The following is an 11,142-nucleotide window of genomic DNA, read 5'->3' on the forward strand; positions in this document are numbered from 1 at the left end:
CAGCAGCGTCAGCTGCTGCAGCGAGGCCACGACCGCGATGGGGCCCGCGAGGGGCTGGTACAGCCACGCCAACCAGGGCGGGGTGGTGGCGGCGACCGCGGCGGAGACCGCCAGATGCGGCGGCTGCCACTGTAGGAGCAGTGGCCCGGTGGTGGCAGCTGGTGGCGCGGCCGGCGGCGGCCCGTAGGGGCCAGCTAAGTAGAGGTGGATCTCCTGGACCGCGGTGGCGAGATCGCGGAGGGCTGTGGTGATCTCCGCCGGGGAGAGAACGGCGGGGACGTTGGAGTGCGGCGGCGGCGGGTGGGAAGAACTCGGTGGAGGGCTGGACATGATTGAACCTGGGAAAGCTGATACCAAGTTGTTATGGTGCTGCTAGAGGGATGGCGCGAGAGGGCCGGCCGGGGGCCTTGCCCACGGCCGGTGGCAAGAGGGAAGGGATTTCCTTCTTAATTCTTGCTTGATTAGATTGATACATCTCCTCTCCTTATATAGAGAGGTTTACTTGACTCCCAAGCAAGGCTTACTTGACCCCTAAGCAAACCATAAGACTAATGGGCCTAGGCCCATGATGTACTCTAACAACTAATATGTTGGAAAAATGAATTACTAATCTATTCAATCAAATATCTAGATAGTGACACAATTTTCATAGGGTATATTGGAATATTACCTTAAGAATTATATATTTTGGCCTCTGTCAGATTAATGTGTACATAGAGTAATTTTCTCTTCATTGTTGTAGTAATGGTTTCCTTGCATTGGTCATTCCATGACCCATGCCGCCCACTTAGAATGTGCTTTGACTTCCCCAGGTTGTAAAATAGCACTATTTTATGGACCCAAGTTCGAAAGGATTAGGGCACTGGATTGGCTACAACTCCTTTTTATCTTGGGAGACAAACAGATCAGGTAATTGATGAGTTATTTGCTACTTTCTGAAATTTTCATCACAATGTCATGTTATTTAATGAGCTGTAGGCTGCACTTGAGAGTCCATGAGAGGCTATAGCATTGTTGGTCCTATTTAGATGGCTATTGAATATAGGCATGTTACATTTTATTTACCGTGGATTTCGTTCTTTGTGCAGGGCGGTGTGGTCTGCTCTGTCCCCATGAAGGTTTGTCCTGCTCTGTTTGTTTTTCCATTTCTCATTTATATTTTGTTCAGTATCATGTGGTACAGCTAGCTAGACCAAATAGTTCTAATATGATACAATAAATGTTGATCATTGATAATTGGTAAAGGTTGTTGTTTAAACATAACATCAAATGCACAATGATTGGACATGAGCTTCAGTTTTTTCAGGTCTACACATAAGTTGCAGCTGAAGAAAGGCTTCAGGTAGGAGCAGTGGTTAGCTTAAAGAGAAGACACCCTAAGAATGGTAGTTGCTCTGATCATCTTGAGTGAATGCTACTGGATACACAAGGCTTCAGGTGCTATGAATTCCGTCAGTTACTCCTTGCAACCACCCCAACTTAGGTTCAAGATACATATGAGGCAAATTTTGAGTTTGTACTAGGACAACTTCACTGTTTTGTTACTTATATTTCCTCCTTATTCTTATATTGTTCTATATTGTTTTCCAATAACTAATTAATAAACAAACGATTTCCTGAACAAGCTGACTGCACATGTTTCCAGAAGCGCTACCATATTGAATGTATATATGTGCTGCCCCATTTTTCTACTCATAGATAGATGGTTTGTTCGTTATCATCACCATTTACTACATACAACTACACTGTTCTGAATCGCATATTTGCGCCATCAGCTTTAGGGAATTTTGAGGAGTGTCAGTTTTTGAGTGTGGAAACAGTCAACATCAGGCCTGAAGTTGTAGTTTGCTATGACCATGATTATCCATCAGTTATTTAGAGGAAAGCCTAAGAAGCATTGCTGGAAATGATTAAAGACTGCATTAGTGTTCATTCCAAGTTTTGGGTTTATTGATACTGTTCATTCAAAACCATTGTTATTTTGCTTGGTAGCAACAGTGTTTCTTAGAAATTCGTGAGAGGATTGTAGTGTTTGAAATGAACCCTGTCTCTACTCTCTAATCAATAGTAGTCTCCCTGGTGCAATTGCACTCTAGGCTTTACAGCATAATAGGACATGCAGAGCTGTCCTGATGTTTACCGCTACCTGAGCTCATTGACAGTTATAAACATGTTTACATACAAAATGCCTTCTCTAGGTTATCTTCTAATAATGTCACAACCTCTGATTTTGTTTTCATCTCACGGGCACACTACGGGCGTGGCGTGCCGCCGCGCCGGAACCTTCCTAGTTTTGTTTACATTCGGGTGGAACTAGAGAGTGTGGCTGCGTGCATCAGGATTTGGCTCGCTGTGCATCCAGGGTGCCGACGGGACACTTCAGTGGCTAAGTTGCATGCCGGAGGAGGGAACTAGCGATCAAAGCTCTCTACTTGGACAAAAACTGTCGTACTGTTGCTGCTCTGTGCTCTCCACTCCACTTTACAGAAACAAACAGCATACCAAATGATTAATTTGCCCTGCCCGACTACCTTTGGGTGGCAAAGATCAGACAGTCAAAAGCGAAACTGAACTTAAATATTTTTTTAGGCCGCTGTATTCTCTAACACAAGAGTACAGATAGTCAATCCAGGATACACTCTTAACTAATTGAAGCGATACAACCTGAATACAGATTAAATCTCTGTGCTTTTCTGTGCTAGTCCCTTGGATCAATCGCTAGCACACACAGTTCGATGAATAACCAGAATAGCAAATGCGTCAATTATTACAACGTATGATCCATAGTATAATTATTACAAAGCGCATAGCTCAAGGCTAGCTGAAAATAACATAGTTCAAGCAGCAAATAAATAAACGAAGAGCTCCATCACGCCACAGGCGAACATGTTGGGTGTAAGCTCGCAACCTACGGTATCTCTTACTCGTCTTCAGAATAACCTGCAACATAAAACGTTGCAGCCCCGAAGGGTCATTACACTTGGAATGGAAATGGCAAGATGTCATATGGTGGCTTTTCTGGCGCCTATAACTACATGATATTTGGCAGGTGGAGTTCATATTTGCGTAAAGCCAGTTTTATTTTCCCTACTCTCAAAACATTTCTTAAAACATAGTATTTCAATAAGACTAATTACTACCCATAAACCACCTGGTGCATTAATTTCAGAAATTCGACTGACGAGATCATCCAACAGTTTCAAGCTCTAATTGCTCATAGATGTCCGTAACCGGGGACACGGCTAAGTACTTAGTTTTGACACTCTCGAGAGGCTGTACACATTCCCCACATGACCTAGTCTGTTCTTCTTCCATGATGCGCATTTTGCTCAAATGGACAGATGTCGACTAGGACAAGACCTTTCAGAAGCAATACCTCAACCTCAATGGACGCGCTCCGTCCTACCAATATCTACCACCCTCTGTACATTTGGTCGAGTTCTCGCAACCTACTCAATCTAGCCAGAGCCCATATAGCATGTGGTTGTACTGGAAACTACTAAAACAAGAAAACCGGGCTAATCTCTTTGTTCCTGGGTGGCCAACCTCAAGTGTGATGCACACGGTGCTGCCATAGAAATGACCCCGGTGCAAGCACTCAACATAAACCAAGCATTACCACTTACCACCCAGGGGTGTATTAATTTGACATGGTTGTTTTCATTAAGAGAATAAAACATTTATCTCTCGCAACCTCTCCACTTTTGATAATATCCCAGGGCCAGCAATTTGAAAACATTATGCACATAAAACAACTACCAATGCATAGAAAACAGTAGGATATTGAGTTTGTGACACTTGCCTTGGTCGGTGTTCAGACAGTCGTCGCAATCGCACTCGTTACAATCCGGGCAATCTAACGCAAGCAAAACAATTCACAATCAAACACCAAACAACACAAACAGGTAAAGCACATAATGAAATAATGCATGCATGCTCTGGAAAGAAATTTGATATCAAACATTTTTATAAGCAATTACTTTATGCAATAAAGGTTTCAAATAGCCATTTAACCATGAACAAAATATATATGTATAAAATAGTTTCTAATATCATTTGCAGGTATACTGGTGGATAGGAAAATTAAGTATCTGCAATCTGGCGTTGGATTCATATTAAAATAGTTTACAGAATTTAAAATATACTAAAAATACTATATAAACGATTTTAAATTGCAAAATTCGCAAGTTTCGTAAAAGCACCAACTAACAGTACCAAAATGTTCCTCTCATTTTTCTGAATCCAACGATATATTATTTGTTCAAATCCGAGTTACGAAACTATTGTTAAGATTTTTACAGGATTAAACATTTCGTGGGCTTTTAATAATTTTGTCTGAAAAGTTGTCAGAAAAAGTTTCTCGGATGGAGAAACTTCCTATATGAAAGTTACAGAGAATTCAATTACGATCTCAATGCAAAAGGAATCGTCTAAAACCGAGCTCTAGATTTATAGTTATGAATTTTCAAAGTTTTTATGGGGAAACAAGCTAGCTGCTACACTCGATCGATCGATTCTGTACGTGGAAAAATTCAGTGTAATGTGTTAGCCGAATACCGTACCTATTGCACGAAAGACGGTGAATTAGACGTGAATGGCGAAGGTGTTCTAGTGATTCTCCGACACAGCCAAGGCGTGGACGTGAAGCCGCAGACGATTTCCGTCACGTTCGTGTTCTCGGTGTAGTTCAGCCAGGCTCCAGTTGGTGGTTATGGGCGGCTGAAGGCGGCGGACGGTGTCGGGACTCCGGCGATGTTTCCTCGACGTTCTAGTGGCCTGCATATCAGGAAAATAGGGTGAGGCGGCGGGGTTAAGTAAGGGGAACCACATGAAGTGAAGGAGAGGGTCTCTGGGCGACGGGACCTCCGGTTCTGAGCTCCAATGGCGGCGGCATATTGGAACTCCGGCGAGGGATTTGCGCAGCCTGGCGGCGCAAAAATTGGGGATTTCGGGGAGCAAAAAGGAGGAGGTTTGGGGGTATTTATAGGTCGAAAATTCCGTGGCAAACGCCAACAAAATCGTTGAGATTTTTGCGTAATGGTTCTCCGTTTCCTTCTCGTACAGGAGCTGGAGTTTTGCTGAAGGTTGGAGATGCTCTACGGGACCCACGGTCAGGGAAAAGAAAAGAAAGAACAAGGGAAGAAAAGAAGAGATCGTGGCGATTTTTTTTTAAATAATACACTTTTTATTATTAATTTCAGGAATAATAGCCGTTTTTAGCAATTTTCAGAAATAATACACCGTCGGGGTGTGCGAACCCGAATTAGAGAAATCGGGGTTGAGGAGCCCGAGGCGGAGGGAATCTGGCGTGCTTGGCCAATATCGGGGATGACTACCCCGAAGCGTGGGTGTCGGCCACCAGCGGCCTGTGTCGGCCTGTCCCCTGGCCAGGGGCAGATGCTGTCGGGGCCTGGAATCCCGAGGCGCTAATTTCGGGGTAGCGCAGCCCGAGTCGGCTTCAGCGTGCCCGAAACGGAGGGGAATAAATTCGCCCGCGCGCTGCTGCCTCGACGCCATCTTCCTCCTCAGCTCGCTCTCAGTTCATGTGCTCTCTCTCTCCCCTTAGCTCTCAGTCCAGCAGCATTTTCTCTCGTTTGTGAGCGATTTGTCCAGCCATTTATTGTAGTTTCACCACCAAATGCTGTAGAATTAGCTGATCTATAGATGGGTTAGTTTTTGAGGTGTTTTGGTGGAGGTGTTGGTGGTGGTGGAGCTGGTGGATGTGGTGCTGCTTCGTGGTGCTGCAGCTACAGCTGCTGCGTGGTGGTACAGCTGCTGCGGGGTGGAGGAGCTGAGCTGCTGACGGAGGTGTTTGGCACGCTTCAAGGGTAAACCCTAATTCTTGGTATTAGATGGTGTACTCATAATGCATGTTGCGTTCGTTAGCTGCGCACATTAGTTAGTGTAATATGTACCGGTAGATAGTATTTATTTAGGACTGCAGGTGCTAGATTTGTATTTATTTTAGAGTGTAGGTGCTAGGTTTTTTTGACGAGTCTGTAATTTGTATAGGTGAGCAGATATGTCAGATAGAGTAAAATTTGTTGTTTACTTCGGTCATGGCACGGTCCGAACAACTCCGATGGGAGCTGATCTGAGCGAGTTTCAGTGTGAGGATTTGCATCTGACAAACCCAAAAACATGGCGAGTTAGTCGGTTGAAGGAGTGGTTGACCGTGAATTTCGGGCTTAATCCCGAAGCATACACCGTTGGTGTGCATGCTTTGTGGAGCAGCTCCGATGCTCAGATTTTCTCGGCGGTTGAAGCCGATTGAGCGGACCTCTCGGTGGGTGCACTCGGTTGGAAGCGTGCGAGCGCAGGGAACTCACCCCATCGCCTTAATGCTTCTCGAGGCGAAGGTGGTGAATTTCCAAGAAGGCGAGGGTGCGTTCCATCCGAGCCGGAGCAGTCAAAGTTCCGATGTTGGCGGCAGCGTTTCCAATCCGGGCGAGTAGCCATGCGACAGGTGCTCATGACGATACCGTTGAGCTTGAAAGCGTGGACGAAGAAGAAGAACGGATGCGTAACATGATGGACGAGGAAGACGAGGATGGAGTGGACAATGAGGTTGACTCAGATGAATCCGGTGGATCCGATACTTCAGATGATAACGAAGAGGCGGATCCGATCCCCTCTTCTTGGAACCATGATTTGTCGGAGGCAATGATAGTCGATGATCGGCACGATTCTCGCTCGGGAGTACGAGCATGAACACCATCTCGCTTGGTGCTAGATATGCTGACAAGAGACATCTGCAGGAAGCAATCACTCGGTGGGCAATGAACACGCAAAGGGTATTCGGAACCACCGTTTCAAGTCGAAATTCTTAACGAGTGGTCCGCAGCGATGCTAGATGTCCATCAAGGGTGCATGGGTACTGTCCGAAGTATGACACAACATGGGTGGTGAGCGACTTCGTGCCGCACACATGTGTCCTTAAGAGTATGTTGAAGGATCACCGAAACCTTACATCCACTCTTATTGCTCGCTCGTTCTACAAGGAGATTGTAGAGAATACAACGAATGGGGGTTAAAGCCATCCGTGAATAGAGTTCACCTTCAATATAAGTATGTAATTAAATATGCCAAGGCATGGAGGGCTAAACAGACGGCACTCGGAGAACAGATTCGGGACCTTCTATGATGCTTATGACGGTGTCGTCCGTCTCCTCGCACACATTGAAGGACCGGAATCCGGCACCCATGTGGACATACAAGACTTTGTGATACCGAGTTCCCTAATGTCGGGGTTCTCGCAGAGGGTGTTTTTCGCATTCAGCATATGCATCGAGGCTTTCATGCACTCGTCGTCCGGTGATGTGTGTAGATGGAACTTTTCTAATCGGGAGGTACAAGGGACAGATTCCGACAGCAATTGGAGTGGATGGCAACAATCGATGTGTGCCTCTCGCATTTGCATTTGTTGAGAGCGAGAACACCGCTAGCTGGTTATGGTTCTTCGAGCGAGTTAAAAAATCGATAGTGAAAGATCGCGAAAATGTGTGCGTGCTACATGACGGGCATGCAGTGTATACTTGCGGCTATCAAGACTCTGGTAGAAGCCGGACCTGATGAAGAGACGCCATGGCAGGATATGCAGAGTAGGTGGTGCATGCGCCACCTGGGGGCCAATTTCTTCTCGCAGTTTAGGAGCAAGGGTCTTATGAATCTGTTCAAGAAGTTGTGCAAGCAGAATCAAGCATGCAAGTACACTTTTCTCCGCGGCAAGCTGGATGAGTTCACTAAGGACCATGTGCGGCACGAAGTTAGCCGCCCGAGCTGCATTAGTAGCAGCTCATGCAGCAGCTGTGGCACAGGGTACACGAGGTTCCAGTAGGCCCCGAGCCAGATCCTATTGGGCTATGTGACCTGCCTGGATTTGACCCACCCAATACTAGAAGGAGGCCTGGACGACGGATTAAAAATTTTGCAGAGTGGATAGAGCACGAGCCATTAGAAAGGTGGTCTTTGCTGCATGACACACATGGAGCTAGGTATGGTGTGATGACTACCAACCTAGCTGAGTCATACAACTTCGTGCTTAGGGGAAATAGGGCATTGCCGCTGACAGCCCTTGTGGAGGGTATTTTATATGGCACTATGAATTATTTCAAAGAGAGACGGGAGTTGGCTTTGAACCATATGCTTGAAAATCCAAACACTCCTTACTCGTAAGGCCATTATGGAATATATGGATGTCAAGATGGAGAAGGGTATGTCACACACCTGTTCGGCCATCGGTAATCAGGAAAGGAGGTTTGAGGTGCGCTTACCAACCGACAAGTTTGGTTGTGTGAATGCGGTGAGAACACATGAGGTCAGAATTGGAAATGAAGAATGGCCATCGTGTGAGTGCACATGCAACAAACCGAGGTTGCTTCACCTTCCATGCTCCCATGTGCTGGCAGCTACCAGACAACTAGGGCTGGACTCAATCTCTTTCGTCTCTCCATATTACGCGAAAGAGGTCATGCTGCACACACCGGACCGGCGAGATGGTCGGATACGAGTTGTGGGAAATTTTACTACGGTGATACCAAATGAAAGACGGTACATCCCTGACCCAAGATCATTGCGGACGAACAGAGGTCGACGGGAGACAAGGCGCATTAGAAATGATATGGATGAAGCAGAAGCGGGTGGTCCAACTAGGCAATGTTTTCTGTGCAACCAATTTGGACACAGGAACCCCGTATGTCCCACTTTCTACCCAGCAGCGTGCAGCAGCGGCGGCTAACCGTGGGCGAGGCAACCGAGGAAGGCGTGGGAGGGGAAGAAATAGAGGGAGATAGTAATATTTGTAATACTTATGAAGTATGCTTTAATTTGTAATATTTATGAACTATGCTTTAATTTGTAATATTTATGAACTATGCTACAATTTGTAATATTTATGAACTATGCTATAATTTGTAATATTTGTGAACTATGTTATAATTTGTAATATTTATGAACTATGCAGCAATTTGTGATATCTTTATGCAGATATGGCGGCTCGATCGTTGCTCGATCCACTTATTGATCAGAAACATCGTGCATCGCACTTCGAGGCTGACCCGCAGAGCATGGAGCCACTGCAGACCCGTACTCCAAAGAAGAACTGGATGATACACCCTCAGTGGGAAGACAGGTAGGTGTTTTAGCTTTAATTTGAAATTTACCTTCGAATTGGACCTTGCTTTACCTTTTTCATCATTTGTTTTGCAGGTTGAAGTGGGCTGGACTACTACCTTTCGCTCGATTAGTGGAGGCCCGAGAGAACGTTTCGCGTCTGAACTACGATGTTGCTTTGATCACCTGCTTAGTGGATCGATGGAGGCCCGAGACTCACACCTTCCACTTTCGCTGGGGTGAGATGGCTCCTACTCTACAGGACGTGTCTATGTTGCTGGGCCTTCCGTTGGCTGGTGAGCCCATCGGCCCATTGGAGGAACCCGTGGGATGGATGCACGGCATGGATGCACGTTTCGTTGGTGTTCGCGAGGGCGTTGGGCCTATCTCTTTTGAGGCTCACGGCCCTCGTCAGGCGTGGCTACACGAGTTCCAGGTTCGTAACAGTTTCATTTATTTTATCAAGCCTTAATTACCGTGTAATATGTAGTCCTAACATTGAATATTTCTTGACAGATCGAGCAGTTCGGATACCCCGATGTACCCACGCCTTAATTACTGGATGTCAAGTCAACAGCAAACTCCACCTCCAGATCCCACGCAGTACAGTCAGCACGAGCAGGGGTACATGCTTCCTCCCCGACATCGCCAGCCACCTGTTCGTATGTACTCGCCGTCACCTTTTCGAGCTCGACCGCCACCGAGGCGAGGTGGAGGGAGGGGCCGTGGTCAGTGAGATGAGTACTATTTGTATGCACCATGTATGAGTACTATTTGTATGCACCATGTATGACTACTATTTGTATGCACCATGTATGACTACTATTTGTATGCGCCATGTATGACTACTATTTCTATTTAACAAACATTTCATATTGAACTTCAAGCGATAATTAAGATACAACTTACTACTACAACATAACTCTCTGCTAACATATTAAATGGTACAACATCGCTACAACATACTACAAGATCCATGATTACTGATAACTAAAACACTAAGAACGCAGCACACCCTTTCCCTTGCCCTTCAACGATGCAGCTTTCATGGCCTTGGTGGTAGGCTCGAAGTCATCGTCTGAATCGACGACTGGCGGTGCAGCACTCTTGCCCTTTGAGGACTTGGCACTCTTGCCCTTCGACGATGCAGCATTCTTCGCCTTCGTGCTAGGCTCGAAGTCGTCGTCCGAGTCGATGACCGGTGGTGCAGCACTCTTCCCCTTCGAGGACTTGGCACTCTTGCCCTTCGACGATGCAGCTTTCTTCGCCTTGCTGCTAGGCTCAAAGATATCATCGTCGTCCTCACTCTCAACCGTCCACAGCCATGGAAAGTTGTAATCTCTTTCCCTATCTCGTTCATTCTTCCAAGTTAGTGACTTCCTGACAAGGGATTAACTTGTCAATGCCTATGGATTGTAGGCTAGGGTTTAGTTAGAAGTAGAGGGCAAGTAGATCTCGAAGGTTTCAGCCGAAAAGTACTCGACGAATATGAAAACTAGGGTTTGCGTGACAATGATTCGATGATCTTCTCGTCCCTCGACCCCCCTTTATATAGGTGGAGCCGAGGGATTCGTGCTATACAAGGATTACAGAGTCCGGGACGGTTTCTAACTCATCCCGCCAGATTTACAAATAACACTTCCTATTACAACTCTATCTTTTCCTTAAATACATCTTGGGCTCTCGAGTCTTCTTATTCTTCGGGTAGTGGGCCTTCAATAAACCCCGGGTACTATATTAGGCAGGCCCATTTGGGATGCCTATGTCAGTAGCCCCCGAGATTTTGCTTGAATCGTAGAATCAGGGAAAATCTCCACTGTCTATTTTCACTCGAAAGCTTTTAACTTTTATACTTTTTCTCAAAAAATTCTATATTGTACAGGGATATTGGTAGTTGGGGCTAGTTCATCTGACGGATCAGGTACTAGTTAACTGCTCTAGTGGCAATCCGCAAAAACCTACTTCAAAATCACGTCCCCGGACATGATTTCGGGATACCGGTGTAAACTTCGACGAGCGCCGCTTAAGGTC

The 11,142-nt window shown here is 46.0% G+C and overlaps 1 long non-coding RNA gene across 1 annotated transcript; it reads left to right on the plus strand.

Annotated features, from left to right (window-relative positions):
• Positions 1–586: 586 nt before the first annotated feature.
• On the plus strand, positions 587–1,561 carry LOC124708594. The gene is made up of 2 exons (XR_007005214.1): positions 587–909; positions 1,089–1,561. It is a non-coding gene; the product is annotated as an uncharacterized LOC124708594 (long non-coding RNA).
• The last annotated feature ends 9,581 nt before the right edge of the window (positions 1,562–11,142 follow it).

Source organism: Lolium rigidum, chromosome 4 (assembly GCF_022539505.1).
Source record: "Lolium rigidum isolate FL_2022 chromosome 4, APGP_CSIRO_Lrig_0.1, whole genome shotgun sequence".
Taxonomy (NCBI): Eukaryota; Viridiplantae; Streptophyta; class Magnoliopsida; order Poales; family Poaceae; genus Lolium; species Lolium rigidum.